Below are 7,500 nucleotides of genomic sequence, written 5' to 3'. Positions count from 1 at the left end.
TCGTGTGCTTCTAGAGGTTTGGTCCGATTTTCAGTACTCTTGTCCATGCTTTCACATGCTCTGATAGGTAGGTTCGTTCTCAGTTATCCCTGTGTTCATGGTTTTCGTTTGCTTCGATTCGTTCACTCTATTACTCTTGTCTTTGGTTTTCGTTTGCTTCGATTCGTTCACTCCATTACTCTTGTCTGTGGTTTTTCGTTTGCTTCGATTCGTTCAGTCCATTACTCTTGTATGTGATTTTCGTTTGCTTCGATTCGTTCAGTCCATTACTCTTGTGTGTGGTTTTCGTTTGCTTCGAGTCGTTCAGTCCATTACCCTTGTCTATGATTTTCGTTTGCTTCGAGTCGTTCAGTCCAATACTTACCCTTGTCTATGATTTTCGCTCTAAGCCCAGTCGCCCTGCGCTCTGGAAATCACATTCCAACTCTATCACCGATAGCGCTCACACCTTGGAAACCACATTTCACCCAGGGGACCTTAGGGTGGATTTTGAGCCTTTCGGGATTGCGAAACCATCATTTAACACTCTAAACTTAATTTCCGCAATCCCAGACGCACTTTCCATATGGTCTCCAAAAATGCGTGTGAGCTGACCTGGTCCCTTATAATAGGCAATGAACACGATTTTGGCAAAATATTTTTTTCAAAATTTTTTGACTCACCGGGTAAAATCGAATTTACTTGGGAAAAATGTTCTAGCAGGGGCCCTCCCATACAAATTTTTTTCTTCTCAAAAATGATTTTCGTTTCACTTTTCATACTCAGGGGAGTCTAAAATTGATGTTTTGAGTCACCATGAAAAAAAAATTTTTTTTGACCCGAGCTTGTGTCGCGACCCAAAAATCGACTCACTTGGGAAAAATGTTCTAGCAGGGGCCCTCCCATACAAAAATTTTTTCTTCTCAAAAATGATTTTCGTTTCACTTTTCATACTCAGGGGAGTCTAAAATTGATGTTTTGAGTCACCGTGAAAAAAAAATTTTTTTGACCCGAGCTTGTGTCGGCGACCCAAAATCGACGCACTTGGGAAAAATGTTCTAGCAGGGGCCCTCCCATACAAAAATTTTTTCTTCTCAAAAATGATTTTCGTTTCACTTTTCATACTCAGGGGAGTCTAAAATTGATGTTTTGAGTCACCGAGAAAAAAAAATTTTTTTGACCCGAGCTTGTGTCGGCGACCCAAAAATCGACGCACTTGGGAAATATGTTCTAGCAGGGGCCCTCCCATACAAAAATTTTTTCTTCTCAAAAATGATTTTCGTTTCACTTTTCATACTCAGGGGAGTCTAAAATTGATGTTTTGAGTCACCGTGAAAAAAAAAATTTTTTGACCCGAGCTTGTGTCGGCGACCCAAAATCGACGCACTTGGGAAAAATGTTCTAGCAGGGGCCCTCCCATACAAAAATTTTTTCTTCTCAAAAATGATTTTCGTTTCACTTTTCATACTCAGGGGAGTCTAAAATTGATGTTTTGAGTCACCATGAAAAAAAATTTTTTTTTGACCCGAGCTTGTGTCGCGACCCAAAAATCGACTCACTTGGGAAAAATGTTCTAGCAGGGGCCCTCCCATACAAAAATTTTTTCTTCTCAAAAATGATTTTCGTTTCACTTTTCATACTCAGGGGAGTCTAAAATTGATGTTTTGAGTCACCGTGAAAAAAAAATTTTTTTGACCCGAGCTTGTGTCGGCGACCCAAAATCGACGCACTTGGGAAAAATGTTCTAGCAGGGGCCCTCCCATACAAAAATTTTTTTTTGACTCACCGGGTAAAATGGTCGCACTTGGTAAAAATGTTCTAGCAGGGGCCCTCCCATACAAAAATTTTTTCTTCTCAAAAATGATTTTCGTTTCACTTTTCATACTCAGGGGAGTCTAATATTGAAGTTTTGAGTCACCGTGAAAAAAATTTTTTTTTGACTCACTGGGTAAAATGGTCGCACTTGGGAAAAATGTTCTAGCAGGGGCCCTCCCATACAAAAAATTTTTATTTCTCAAATCGATCCGTGGTTTCACTTTTCATACTCTAGGGCCCATTTGCTTCAACTTTGGAAAAATTTTTCGATGATGAAAAATTTTCACCTTCGACGTCCATCGACCACTCGACCCGAACTTGGTACTTTTGTATGGAGGTACCCGAGTGGTGACTTTTTCATACAAAAATTTTTATTTCTCAAATCGATCCGTGGTTTCACTTTTCATACTCTAGGGCCCAATTGCTTCAACTTTGGAAAAAATTTTCGATGATGAAAAATTTTCACCTTCGACGTCCATCGACCACTCGACCCGAACTTGGTACTTTTGTATGGAGGTACCCGAGTGGTGACTTTTTCATACAAAAATTTTTATTTCTCAAATCGATCCGTGGTTTCACTTTTCATACTCTAGGGCCCATTTGCTTCAACTTTGGAAAAAATTTTCGATGATGAAAAATTTTCACCTTCGACGTCCATCGACCACTCGACCCGAACTTGGTACTTTTGTATGGAGGTACCAAAGTGGTGACTTTTTCATACAAAAATTTTTTTGCGAATACGTGTTCGTTCGCGATCATTAAGGCCATGAACCGCAAGTCCGCTGCGATAGAAATAGTGCATTGTAGTTACTCGACGAGAAAAAAAATCGGGACTTAGAAAAATTTTTGAAAGTCAAATCGTATTGACTTCCAACAACACCTGATAATAAACACACATTGCCTGTTGCACCACAGATCGCATTTGACTTAACAAATCGCCTGTTGGTACGCACATCACCATCGACTTTACCAATCGCGTTTCGCACCGCTAATCCCACTTGGCGTGGAGCCACGCACATAATGTTGCGAGGAGAGTATTAATCGGGACTTAGCGTTTTAAGCTCGCGAACACTCCACTATGGGAGTGCACGCAAGCACCAACTGTACACACACAACACAACAATCACTCTCGCGAACACTCCATTCCCAAAGTGAACGCGAGCACCAGCAAGCATGGGTCGCCTGAGAGGATCGATGCGAACGCATCTCTACAACTCGCAGCTCCCAGCCTGTAGTCCCGTCGTTTGCGGGCGGTCGAAGGTGTCGAAACTAGTTGTATCCACGGTCGACGGAAACACAGCCACCAGGGTTCCCTGTGGTAAGGTACTTCCACGTGCAGCGTGCTCCCGCCCGTTGCGGCTCAGTCTAGTGCTATAGCGGGGATGAGACGTCAGTGTGCGCGGGGCAGCACCGACGGATCTCGGAGGGTTGTTAAGCCCGCTAGCTTCCGATCACCTAATGGGTTTGAGAAGCGCTATCAGCTCGGATTGGATACGACCTTAGAGGCGTTCAGGCATAATCCAGCGGACGTAGCGTCATACCAAAGTCCGGTCGAACTAGTATTGAGCCAGTGGTCCGTACCTGTGGTTCCTCTCGTACTGCACAGGAATTCCGTTAAGATAGCGGCAAACAGCACACACCAGTAGGGTAAAACTAACCTGTCTCACGACGGTCTAAACCCAGCTCACGTTCCCTTGAAAGGGTGAACAATCCTACGCTTGGTGAATTTTGCTTCACAATGATAGGAAGAGCCGACATCGAAGGATCAAAAAGCCACGTCGCTATGAACGCTTGGCGGCCACAAGCCAGTTATCCCTGTGTGACATTCGAGCAGTCGAGCTGTTCGGACGTGGTGTATTTTGCTCCTGAGTGAGTTAAAAATTGTGGCGTTAAATTACCTCGGAAAGTCTCGAATTTGTTCATAATCAGTCTATAAGAGGGTGTTTAGAGTGACTTTAGTGAAAACCGGACGAAAATCGGTGCATTAGTGGGCCAAAAAAGTGAAAAACATTGCCCCATACATTTTGTATGGGGAACAATTTTGGCAATAAAACCGTGCTAAATTGGTGAAAATCAACGCGGTTTGCGTTTAAAACGCATAAATAGACGCCAGTGAAGTGTTTTTTACTTATAAACAGTGTTTGCCGGCGATATTTAGCGTAAAATACGGAGTGGCAAATTTGTGCAAACATTTGGAACAACAACAACAACAATAGTGTGTGCGTGTTGTGAGTTTGCGCAAAAATCCGGTCCAATCGGGCCGGATGAGGTGGCAAATGATAGATTCTGTGTCCCCGATCGGCCAATAGCCGAAAACCGGAAGAAAATCGGTGCAGAATTGGGAAAAAACAGTGACGGCAAAAACGCGCATGGTGCTACCGCTGCGGCACGTGTTCTGGAAGTGACTGTTGTATATACAAAAACGTTAATAACTTCGCGAGTTTTGGTCCGATTTTGCTGCGGTTTGCACTGTTGTGCTAGTTTTAGTGCATTTAATACGATCCGTGCATAAAAATAGTGAAAATCGGGAAAATAATTTTTGACATTTTTGTGACAACCCGGGACGACCCAACAGACATAAATTGATAGGTGAGCAGTCCCCAACAGACAATTTTTCAAATTGACGGTTTCTGCTCGAAAACTGCTCGAAACCAAAAAGGACGCAGAAAATTCTGGGAAGCTGTGGGGGGTCATCGGCAGCTCGAATCTGCTCGATTCGGACAGTTTTTATCGAGCTCGAAACTGCTCGAATTCCCGATTTTTGCGGGAAATTGCCGGGAAAAATCTGGGAACGACTGCAAAAATTCGGAAAGGCGTTTGCAAGCAGGGAAACACCCCCCCTGACCACTAAGACCTACTTGGGTCTCTAAAATGGCGACAACTCGTACATCGCGTCCTCGGTCGGAATCGACAGAGGAAAGGCCGGGGCGATCCCTTTCGGCGGTAGAGCCGAAGGTCATTCTCACCAGAGCCTCGGCGTTGGCCTCAAAGTCGGTGAACCCGGACATGGTCGAACTGCGAAAGGTGCTCGGGGAAATGTCCCTCGCCAACGAGCAGCTTCGGGCCATGGTGAAAGAGCTGCAGCAAGAGCTGGTGATGCTGCGACAGCGTACCGTGGCCAACGAAGATATGGCCCGGGAGGAGCGGAAGCTGGCCCGCGAAGAATTTAAGCTGGCGCAAGAGAAATTCCACCAGGAGCTGCAGTGGAATAAGGACCAGGCCCGCCAGTGGTATGAAGAGACGCAGCGTCTCAGAGGCGAGCTGGCAAAGGAGACTGCGTGCCACCAGGAGTTGCTGGCACAGATGCTTGGTTGCGGCGGTAACCAAGCTCTGCAACCGCAGCAGCAGGCGCAGCCAGCTGTTGCGCAGCAGCAGGCGCAGCCAGCTGTTGCGCAGCAGCAGCCTCAGAGGCAGCAGAAACAGCAACAGCAACGGCCTCCGTCGAAGCAGGCGACATCGCAGAGCTCCCTGCAGCAACCGCAACAGCAGCAACAACAACAGCAGCAGCAGCGGATGACGTATGCTAACGTGGCGGCCGAGACATCCGGCACGCAGGCTTCCCAGGGCGGTTCTTGGACGGTGGTGGGGCCTCGTAAAGCACCGCAGAAGTCGCAGCAGCAACAACAACAGCAGCAGCTGGCCAAGCCGCGACCACAATCTGCGGCGGCGAAGCATTCGGCGAAGAAGAAGCTGGACGCCATCGAGGTTGCCCCAGGCGAGGGTCAGTCTTGGACCGACGCGTATCAGCTGATACGCAGCGCTCCGTCGTTGGCCGAAGACCAGGCCAAGCTTGGAGTGGGACGACGAACGACGCGGGACCGGCTGGTCATGAACTTGGAGGACGGCGCCAATGCTGAAGCAATCCTGCAACGAGTGCAGGAGGTCTTTGCACAGTCTGCAGCTCCGGCCACCATCCGCCTGGTGACAGAAACGGTGGAGGTCCGCCTTGATGAGGTGGACCCTTTAGCGGTGGCATTGGATGTGGCGAAGGCGGTGACGACCACCAGTTCGGAGTCGGTGAGCGAATCCGCTGTGCACCTAGTGAAGGCGTGGAACGGTACGCAGACGGCGTACGTTCGGATGACACTCAAGGCGGCGGAGTTGATGCACCAACAGCTAGTACGAGTGCTGCACACCTCATGCTTGGCGACGAAACTGACACCACCGACGCGGGGCCAGCTACGGTGCTTCAAATGCCTGGAGCACGGACACCTGCGGCACCAGTGCAAGAGCGGGACGGATCGATCGACGCACTGCATCCGCTGCGGCCAACCGGGCCACCTGGCCCGAGCCTGCACAGCGGAGGTGTGTTGTGCGGTCTGCAAGGGCCCTCACCGAGTAGGACACCCGTCCTGCACCCGGAAGGTCTGAAGGTTTTGCAGATCAACCTTGGGCGCAGCCGTGCAGCGCAGGACATCATGCTGCAGACGGCTAGGGAGATCGGAGCGCAGGTGGTGATAGCGTGTGAGCTGTACAAACCACCTAGAGACAGCGTGCGGTGGGCGGTCGACGAGGCTCAGAGCGTAGCGGTAGTGGCGACTGGCGGCTACCCCATCCAACGACTGGGGAGTTCATCGGTGCCTGGGCTGGTAGTTGCCACCATAGCCGGGATAACGTTTGCCAGCTGCTATGTGTCCCCCAATATCGGACAAGCGGATCTCGGCGACTACCTGGAAGCGGTTGAGCTCACGCTCACGGGACAGGATCCCATGGTTCTGGCTGGGGACTTTAACGCCTGGAACCAGGAGTGGGGCAGTTCAAGAACCACGGCGAAGGGTGAGGACTTGCTGAGTGTTGTTGAGCACCTCGGACTTCGGACGCTCAACCGAGGGAACACACCCACTTTCAAGGGCAACGGTGTTGCACGGGAAAGCGTCATCGATGTGAGCTTCTCGAGTCCCTGCGTAGCGGAGCCAGGCAGTTGGAGTGTGAGTAGCAGATACTCCGGTAGCGACCACAGCTACGTGCTGTTCAGCGCTAAACTGCCTTCGACCAGCGGCCGACGTGCACATCAGCATCGGCCACACTGCAACGGGCACGGCGGTACAGCAGGCATGACGCGGCACGCGGGAACACGCTACAAAACAAGCCAATTCAATCAGGCTTGTTTTAAGCTGGCGCTTGGGATCGGTCGTTTCGACGATGTAAGCACACCTGAGGGCCTGATCAGGGGGCTCACAGAAGCGTGCGACGCAACGATGGAGAGGATCCACAAGACGAATTTCCGGCAGGCTCCGACGCTATACTGGTGGAACCCGGAAATCGCGAGGGCGCGAGATGCGTGCGAAGCTGCTGAGGCCAGGCTACGCACAGCAACGCAGACCGACGACCGTATCGCCGCTTCAGCCCGCTTGCTGGACGACCGTAGGGCTTTGGAACGAGAGATCCAGCGCAGCAAAGAGCGCTGCATGCAGGAGCTCATCGACGGAGTCGAGGACGATGTGTTTGGGTTGGGGTATCGAGTGGTTATGGCCAAGCTGCGCAGTCGAGCGCCGCCAGAACTGGACCGTTCTGTGCTGGAGCCGATCATCGACGCCCTCTTCCCGGCCCACCCATCGTTCGAGTGGCCGCCGATTGCGACGGAAAGCGACGAGGACGAAGAGCCCATCCGACCAGTCACCCGTGAAGAGATCCTTTGCATCGCTGAGGGGATGGCCACCTCAAAGGCGCCGGGCCTCGATGGAATTCCCAACGCGGCAGTGAAGA

This window comes from Anopheles moucheti (assembly GCF_943734755.1).
Source record: "Anopheles moucheti chromosome X unlocalized genomic scaffold, idAnoMoucSN_F20_07 X_unloc_11, whole genome shotgun sequence".
NCBI lineage: Eukaryota > Metazoa > Arthropoda > Insecta > Diptera > Culicidae > Anopheles > Anopheles moucheti.
The sequence above is the reverse complement of the archived record's forward strand: the minus strand, read 5'-3'. Positions refer to the sequence as shown.